This window comes from Chrysemys picta, chromosome 6 (genome assembly GCF_011386835.1).
Source record: "Chrysemys picta bellii isolate R12L10 chromosome 6, ASM1138683v2, whole genome shotgun sequence".
Taxonomy (NCBI): Eukaryota; Metazoa; Chordata; order Testudines; family Emydidae; genus Chrysemys; species Chrysemys picta.
Genome location: NC_088796.1, coordinates 4552174 through 4559616, shown reverse-complemented (window position 1 = coordinate 4559616; position 7443 = coordinate 4552174).

Genomic DNA, 7443 nt, shown 5'->3' with positions numbered 1-7443 from the left:
CGTTAGTTTGCAGAAGTGTCACTCGGGCCGTGCTGGCTTCGTGCCACCTGCAGGCTGGGAGGGGGAGATGGCCACCTCTGAGACCGTGGCATATCACACAGCCAAGGCCCCATCCTGCTGTCCTTAGGCAAAGTTCCCCAGGACTCCACTAAGAGCTGTGTCTGCTTTGGGACTGCAGGATCAGGCCCCGACCTGAGTGCTGTGGCACCATCTCACACTTGTGTCCGGGTGGGATGCTGCCCCCCACTGGAGTCATCGTTCCCAGATCAGGTGTGGGGTACTGGAACAAAGGGGTCGGTATTGTCCCACCACTCCTCCCTTCTCCACCCCCTGTCCTGCACGCGCCCTTCCTCACTGGCAGACACGCCACCATCTTCTGCGTGCGCTGGCACAGACCTGGCGGGTGATGGCATCTGTCTCCAGTCAGGGAAGTGGTGCAGGGAGCAAGGGCCACCTGCCGTTCCTTCCATCCCTGCCTGATTCCGCACGGCTTTTGCAATCCTCAGCCTCGTGTGCTAAAGAGGAAGTTGCTCATGGGGGGGGGGTGGGGGGGGAGCGTGGGAAGGAGGGTTGTACCCTCTGGGTGTCTAGTGAGAGGTTGGGGCTGGCTGGGAGGTGTTGGCTGTCCAGCCTCTAGCATATCATTCTCAGCCGGCAAGGTGAAGGGCTTGGAATTCATGGGGAGGGAGGTGCTGGCTGCATAAGCTAGGGAGTATCTCAGCCCTGGTGTTCGTAGAGAGAAAGGGGGCTGCCTCGCTGTGTGGCTGAGCAAGTGATGGACGCGACGGGCTTGCTCTTCGTGGGTGGAGAGGAAGCTGGCTATGCAGCCTCAGGGCATCACGGCCTCTGCTGGTGGAAGAAAGGGGAGTAGTAGTACCCTAGAGGTGTATCCACACTGGGAAACACCTCCATAGTCCTCCATCACTGCACAAGACAGCGATAAAAAGCTTCTGCTCCCTTTCTACACTAAGAGCTTCCACGAGTGGAGAATGAACGTACCCAGTGCAGATGTGTCCCCAGGGGCTGGGAACAAATCCCAAGATGCCGGTGTAACCCACACACCTTCTGGCTGTGGTGCTCTGTCTCAGCTAGTAGCATCGAGACCACTTAGAGATTAAAGAGTCTGCTCTACCGCCTTAGGTAAGAGCCAGTTGGCTTTTAGCTCATGCACTAAACTCCAGAGGTCCCAGGTTCGATCCTGCCCGCCGACGACCAGAGTCAGTCAGTGTTACACCTGGACACGTGCCCTCATGGAGTAATGTCATGTGGCGAGGCTGGGGGTGTGTCTGTGGAACCAACAAAGAGCTGTGCTTCACTAAGTGCTGGTCTCTTCCCGAAAAGCGGACGACACCTGGGCTTGGAGCCCAGTTCTTTCCTTAGCATCCTGCTTTGAACTGGGAGAGGGAGGAAGCAGACACGGCCTCTGATGTGGCTGGTACGATCCTGGCCCAGCACCAGCTCAATAAAGAAGGGTCACAAAAATGATTTGAGGATTGGAAAACATTCCGCACGGTGAGAGACTTAAAGAGCTCAAGCTGTGTAGCGCAAAAAGAAGATCAAGAGGCGACTTGCTCGAGATGTCTGAGTACCTTTAAGGGGAGAAAATCCTAAGCACCAAAGTGCTTTTTAATCTAGCGCCGAAAGACAGAACCAGAACCAGCGGCTCAGAGTTAAAGCCAGAGAAATCCAAATGAGAAATAAGGCGAAGATTTTTAACAGGCGTGGGTGGTTGACCATTGGAACAAGCTCCCAAGAGCAGTGGTGGATTCTCCATCGCTTCAAGTCTTTAAATCCAACCCGGCCGCCTCTCCGGAGGATGCGTTATTGGACTCAAGGCAGCCAGCCAGACTAGATGATCTAATGGCTCCTTTTAGCCTTAAAATCCCAAATCTAAATCTGACCATCAGTAGCTGACTGTAGCAAGGCTTGGTGCAGTCTTGGCCCAGACACATTTCAGGTTTGTGCTTTGCTTTATTTCTTGGCTTGTGCCTGTTTCTCCTCTCTCTAGCTGAAATAAAATGTCTGGAGCAAGTCATAGAATCATAGAATATCAGGGTTGGAAGAGACCTCAGGAGGTATCTAGTCCAACCCCCTGCTCAAAGCAGGACCAACACCAACTAGATCATCGCAGCCAGGGCTTTGTCAAGCCGGGCCTTAAAAACCTCTATTTTTAAATGCAGCGAGACGTGGGCTGTGATTGTTAATACTCATCCTGGGAGGCAAGTAGGGGGCTCTGTGCTGCGAGGAGAAAGAGCAATTCACATTATGGTTTGCAGTGTTCTGGTAGCTGTGTTGGTTCCAGGACATGAGAGAGACAAGGGAGGTGAGGTAATTTGCTTTATTGGACCAACTTCTGTTGGTGGAAGGGACAAGCTTTGGCGTGTCTCAGGTCTGTGTAGCTTGAAAGCTTGTGCCTCCCACCGACAGAAGTTGATCCAATAAAAGATATCACCTCCCCCACCTTGTCTTTCTCAGATCTTCAAAGGTATTGAGGCTCCCAACTTCCAGTGAAGTCAAGGGGAGTTAGGAGCCTAAATACCTTTGCAAGGGTGCTGGAACATGGGGAGCCAAGGGGCCTGGCCCGGCCACTTTTGGGCCGGCCCCCTGCCCCTCCTCTTCTCCGAGCCCCCGGCCAGGCCAAACACTGGAACCTGGCCCGAATAAGAGCGGCCCGGGGATCCTGGGCAGCTGTGGGGAGCTGTGGACCCTCCACCTGCCCTGGGGGGGGAGTCCGGGGGGCGGGGATATGGGTCGGGGGCTGCTCTTGGGGCCCCCTCTACCCAAGCCAGGTGGAGGGTCCATCGCTCCCTGGCCAGGCTCCGGCTTCTGGCTTGTCCAGGGGGCATGGCCTTGTGGAGAAGAGGAAGGGCAGGGGTGGGGCCACGGTGGGGGCGGGGCTTCATGCCCCCCTCCCACTTTTAGGAAGACTCCGTTGCCCCTGACCAGGCCTCAGTGACTGACAGGTACTCAAGGCCATGCAGATGAGGAGCTGAGCATCTTAGTCCCAGATGACAGAGCAGGGCTCCGGTTGGGACAGCGGCTCTGGGGGCCGACAGCACGGCTGTTACAATTACACACACAAAGGAACAGAGTCACGTTTGGCACTAGTGAAACGCCACTGACTCAAGAACTACCCCAGCGATGGATTTGGCCCAGTTCATCCAAAAGGCTGTTGGGACCGGAGTGTGTCCCCTGAGCACTGTTCTCCCCAGAGCTGGGAGAGGGGAGAGCCAGCAGCACCCAAGCATCCGGCTTTGTCTCCGATTCCCCACCGCCAGCACGGCTGCAGCAGGGAGCAGGGGTAGCTTACGCCAGGGGCACAGGCTCACTCTTTGATTCCACTGGTGTGGCACTTGGAAACACAGCTAGCTGCAAGGCTGCCTCCGCTGCGAAGTTCAGCTCAGGACCCAAGGTCTAGGGGCGATTCAGGCCCACCTCTGAGACTGGGCGGAGTCCCCAGGCATTAGGGGACCAGAGACCCTAAAGGGTGGAAAGCAACAGAGGGTCCTGTGGCACCTTTGAGACTAACAGAAGTACTGGGAGCATAAGCTTTCGTGGGTAAGAACCTCACTTCTTCAGATGCCTTCAGCTTATGCTCCCAGTACTTCTGTTAGTCTCAAAGGTGCCACAGGACCCTCTGTTGCTTTTTACAGATTCAGACTAACACGGCTACCCCTCTGATAAAGGGTGGAAATAATCTTCGAACAAGGCTGCTTGGCAACACGCAGAGCGAGGAAATCCCCCCCCACAAGAGCACATGGCGCTGATGGCAGATATGGATGTGTTTCCTCCTCCCAATCCCTGCAGATCCTCACCCATTCATACGCTCAGCAGCAGGTTCAACCAGCCGGGGTTTCACATACTCATTCTCTCCTGCGGATCGCAACCCCTGGCTCGAGAGGGAGGCGCCCCTCAGACAGGCCTTTCTCGTGTCACTCCACCCACCGGTGCTGATTCACTCAGGGCTTTATTTAGCCCAGCTTAATATGTCTCGGAGAGGTCTGAGTAATGCCTGGCCTTATCATTCCTGCACGCTTCAGGGCATCATCAAAGCACCACAGGCAGCTCCCCCCGGCCCTTTGGAGAACCCTGCCCTAAACAACTGCCTTTTAAAGCCTTCCCCTGGCCAGTCTTTCAAACAGCAGCCTAGAGGCGCAGCCTCATCCCCGACGATGGAGGGTCCCTTCTGTTTAAGGAGGGGTTTTCAAAGGCACAAAGTGGAATCAGATGCCTACTGGCTTTCCATAGGAGTGAGGGGCCTAGAGCTGCCTCTTAGCCTATGGACAATCACCCCCTTAACCAGGACTTCTTCCCTTGTCATACAGTCCAGAATTGCCCCATGGCTTTGGCCCAACAGTGCCTGTGTCCCTCAGCGCCCATCCTCACGTCCTCGGCTCGCTGGCCTCTGGGCTGCTCTCTGGCCTTTCCTGTTGAGTCTCCACTCTGGAAGGCTCCAATACTTCATCGTGGCATGCTCTTTCTGCTGATGTTCACCCCCTGGCTGGTTCCCAAGGGTTCCCTGAAAAGACAGGACCTGTGTGACTGAGCAGTGAGACTTTCTGCCTGTATTTAATCACTGCACCTCCAGTCTCCCCTCCATCCTCTGTGCTCTAGCAGTGCCTCACTGCAAACAGGGCAGCAACCAGAGCCTCGTAGTGGGTGGCTCTCCCGGCACTGGCCAAACTACGGCTGGGCTGGGCTGGGCACGCCAGCCGTACCGGGCATCAAACAGCAGGCAAATAGAAACATAAAATCATAGGACTGGAAGGGACCTCAAGAGGTCATCTAGTCCAGTCCCCTGCACTCATGGCAGGACTAAGAGGGGAAACTACTGCCCGTGGGCCGGATACAGCCCATCTAACATTTCCGTCTGCCCCACCAGGCTCTTTGGCTGCCCCCTTGCGATCTCTGGACTGCTAAAAGTCTCGCAGCGCAGCAGGGCGCTCAGGCCAATGGGAGCTGTGGGGGGTGGTGCTTGAGGTTGCGAGCAGTGCATGGAGACCTGCTGCCTCCTCCTCCCAAGGGGCGTGCAGAGACGTGCCACGGTGCCAGCAGTCGGCCGCTTCTGGGAGCGGCGTGGGGCCTGCCTGAGCCCTGCTGCACCGCCAGCCGGGAGCCACCTGTGGTAAGCGCCTCCTGGCCAGAGCCTGTACCTCACACCCCCTCCTGCACCCCAACCCCCTGACCCAGGTCAGAACCCTCTCCTGCACCCAAACTCCCTCCCAGACCCCGCTCCCCCTCCTGCACTCCAATCCCCTGCCCCAGCCCTGAGCCCCCTCCTGCACCAAACTCCTTCCCAGAGCCCACACCTGTCACCCTCTCCTGCACCCCAACACTCTGCCCCAGCCCGGAGCTCCCTCCTGCACCCAAACTCCCTCCCAGACCCCGCTCCCCCTCCTGCACTCCAACCCCCTGCCCCAGCCCTGAGCCCCCTCCTGCACCAAACTCCTTCCCAGAGCCCACACCTGTCACCCTCTCCTGCACCCCAACACTCTGCCCCAGCCCGGAGCTCCCTCCTGCACCCAAACTCCCTCCCAGACCCCGCTCCCCCTCCTGCACTCCAACCCCCTGCCCCAGCCCTGAGCCCCCTCCTGCACCAAACTCCTTCCCAGAGCCCACACCTGTCACCCTCTCCTGCACCCCAACACTCTGCCCCAGCCCGGAGCTCCCTCCTGCACCCAAACCCCGCATCCCCTGCATTAATATAGTAGAAATGTGCTGCCCGTGACGACTCACCAAAATTCGTGGAGTGGCCCCCCTGTGAAAATTATTTCCCACCCCTGATCTAGACCATCCCTGACAGGTGTTTGTCTAACCTGCTCTTAAAAATCGACAATAATGGAGATTTCACAATTTCCCGAGGCAATTTATTCCAGTGCTTAACCACCCTGACAGTTAGGAAGTTTTTCCTAATGTCCAACCTAAACCGCCCTTGCAGCAATTTAAGCCCATTGCTTCTTGTTCTATCCTCAGAGGTTAAGGAGAACAATTTACTCCCTCCTCCTTGTAACAGCCTTTTATGTACTTGAAAACTGGTATCATGGCCCTCTCAGTCTTCTCTTCTCCAGACTAAACAAACCCAATTGTTTCAATCTTCCCTTACAGGGCATGTTTTCTAGACCTTTCATCATTTTCACATCTTTCCTGAAATGTGGCGCCCAGAACAGGACACAATACTCCAGCTGTGGCGTTATCGGCGCGGAGTGGAGCGGAAAAATTACTTCTCGTGTCTTGCTTACAACATTCCCGCTTTTTTCACAACAGTGTTACACAGTGACATATTTAGCTTGTGATCCCCCACATCCCTTTCCACAGTACTGCTTCCTAGCCAGTCAGTGCCCGTTTTGTGGGTGTGCAACTGATTGTTCCTTCCTAAGTGGAGTACTTTGCATTTGTCCTTATTGAATTTCATCCTATTTACTTCAGACCATTGCTCCAAATAAAAGCAGTAAGGCAGCCAATGACAAGCCACCAATCAGCGCTAGGACTTCGTCTGCTGAAAAGACTGGGAGAGTTCGCAGTGTCAATCCCTCTCCCGCTTCCCCTCCCCTGCCCCATACATGATGTCATTTCCACTCACATGTCTACGAACCTTGCCACTGTGTCAATGGGCCCCAGCCCAGGTGGGTCTGAACCCGGTACACTCAGGCTTTGCTCACCGGTGTCCAGATGTCATCACATCCAGGCCCGATCCAGTGGGAGGCTGGGCCGTAGCATGAGGCCAGGTATGCTGCCTCACTCCTTTCACCCAGGGGCACTTTGGCTTCATCGTTGGCTGAAAAGTCTGCACACATCTGAGAAGCTGATGCGGTCTTTTTCCTGCCCTCCCTCCCCTACATGGACACTGGAGTGAGCAGGTCTCTCTGTCTGTCTCCAGCCCTCGGGCGCATTGTCTGCATAAAGCCCCTCTCTGGGTTTGGCCTGCCTTGTGCCACTCAATGTCCCACGTCCAGTTTGTGGTCACTGCTTGTCTTTGGGAGCGTCTGCCATGACTGGGGCGCAGTACTTGCTGGCACAATCCTTCTGGGCAGGGCTTGGGAGCAGGCCAGCGTGTTCCCAGTTTGGATTTGTTCTTGGCTTGACGCTCAGTTGTATCACGTCTGGCACCTTGCGCGTTTTCCTGCCTTGGTCGGTTCTTCTGCTGCTCGGAGGGTTTTGCTGGGTTTTTTTGTTCGTTTATTTTTGCTATTGAGCACAGATTTGTAGGCTGGGATGGGGCTTTCATTTGCATAGCCGTTTAGCTGCTCTCCTGCTTTGGGGCAGAGGGATTATTATTTGCTGCTTCGGTTGAGCTAGCACCAGAAGCAGAATATTCCTGTCTGCATGTTGATTAGCGGGGGGAACAGGGCCGGGTCTGCTCTGCAGCTGTGATTGCCAGCGTCCTGTCGGTGTTTGGGGGGAGCGGTGCTGTTTGAGGGGAGGGGGGAGTGTTCGCTGAACATC